Genomic DNA, 1,690 nt, shown 5'->3' with positions numbered 1-1,690 from the left:
GAGGAAAAAACTAAGGTGGTGTTCTCAGTGGGTGGTGCGTGACATCCCTCACTCAGGCAGCCAGGAACACTGAGACACCAGGGATTCCACACCTTACCTTCCCTTGTCTCCTCGCTTGTTAACCCGAGGGATAAGTATTAACAGTATTCTCATAACAATAAACCATGCTCAAGAGTGTTTCTCCTCTTCATAATGTTGAAATATTTTTAGCCTGTCACTAAGAGCCGTAAAAAAAAAAAAAAATATATATATATATATATATATATATATATATATATATATATATATATATATATATATATATATATATATATATATATATATATATATAAATACGAATGACTTCAACTAGAGTCTTTTAAGTGTAGTGGAGGTGCGGCGCAGAAATGTTTGAGAGTACAGGCCTTAGTGCTCATCGTCTCACACTTGGTGACTGATTCCTGCTCAGCTTCACCACGTCCCTGGCATCACGACCCTTGCAACACGCCTCCTCCTTCACCTTTCCCTCTTCCTGCCCCCTCCTCCCTTCTCACTCCTGTCACCCCCTTCAAGATACATCCGAGATACAGCAGTACATGTAACAGTGATTTATGCAGACGTCTGAAGCACTGAAACACTGAAACATTGAAGAAGCAAGTTGAAAGATCGGGTGAAATAATGAAAAGGAAAGAGTTAACGAGTGATTGAGGTGGTTAGCCTGCTCTGCGCGACTCGGTGTGAGCAGACGTCGTCACTGAACAGCTGAGCGGGGAGGCAGGGAGGCAGGGAGGAAGCAAGATGGAGTATGTTGTTTTAAAATATAGGTAGCAAGTTATTGTTATTTTGTTTATTTATAGAAATGAAAATGAGTGGATGTGACGATGAAAGACCAAGAAATAGAAGGAGAACAACGCAGAGGAGGAGGAGACAAGAGAAAGATGACAATAATTCAGTAGGAAAACTTCAACTGGAGCTGTTCCCACCGGCCGCCACTACTTGCCTGGCTGGAAGTACACGGTTACTTCACCTCACCTCACCACACTCACCTCAGTCAGCCTGCCAGCACCTCACTCGTGTCCTCGCCTTCACGCCGCCACTAAAGTCACTTCCCACACGCAGCACAGACCAGTACTTTCCCTGCAACACTCGCTCTTCCTCTTCCTGACACTCTGCACCCTCCACTCCCTTCCTCTCCCCTCCCTCCACCAGCGCTCCCTCCCTCCACCAGTTTTCTAGTTCCGTGTTATATTTCAGTGAATAAACGAGTGACATCAGTTGTAAATATTTCACCCACACTTACCAAACAAATAAAAGATTTAGACCTCCACTGAAATGTTCATGATTACACAGAGATTACCCAACTTTGCGTGACAGGCAGGCGTGACGTGTCCAAGGGAGGGGAGGAGTGAAGGGAGGGTCAGCGGAGGAATACAGGTTGGGAGGAACGAAGGGGAAGCAGATGGAAGAGATCCACTCACAGGATTCTGCGTTGTCGATTTGTGTGTGGAAGTATCGTGGGTTTGCCTGCCTCCATTGTTGCTCGTCTGCTGAAGTAAGTAAGTGACACACAGAGAGAGAGAGAGAGAGAGAGAGAGAGCACGGCTGCAACACACCACCAGTGACACCATCACCACCACCATTACTATTACCACCAACACCATTCCTTCTTCACAGATATCCACACCACCACCATCACCACCACGGCCACCCA

The 1,690-nt window shown here is 45.9% G+C and overlaps 1 long non-coding RNA gene across 1 annotated transcript in view; it reads right to left on the bottom strand.

Moving 5' to 3' along the window:
- LOC135097139 (uncharacterized) overlaps positions 1–1,363 on the bottom strand; it is a 118,899-nt gene extending 117,536 nt beyond the window's left edge. The window contains exon 1 of the long non-coding RNA XR_010265404.1: positions 1,026–1,363. This is a non-coding gene — a long non-coding RNA (uncharacterized LOC135097139). The remainder of the gene's footprint in view (positions 1–1,025) is intronic.
- Between the last annotated feature and the right edge of the window lie 327 nt (positions 1,364–1,690).

Source organism: Scylla paramamosain, unplaced genomic scaffold (assembly GCF_035594125.1).
Source record: "Scylla paramamosain isolate STU-SP2022 unplaced genomic scaffold, ASM3559412v1 Contig13, whole genome shotgun sequence".
Taxonomy (NCBI): domain Eukaryota; kingdom Metazoa; phylum Arthropoda; class Malacostraca; order Decapoda; family Portunidae; genus Scylla; species Scylla paramamosain.
This window is presented reverse-complemented; position numbering and strand designations above follow the sequence as displayed.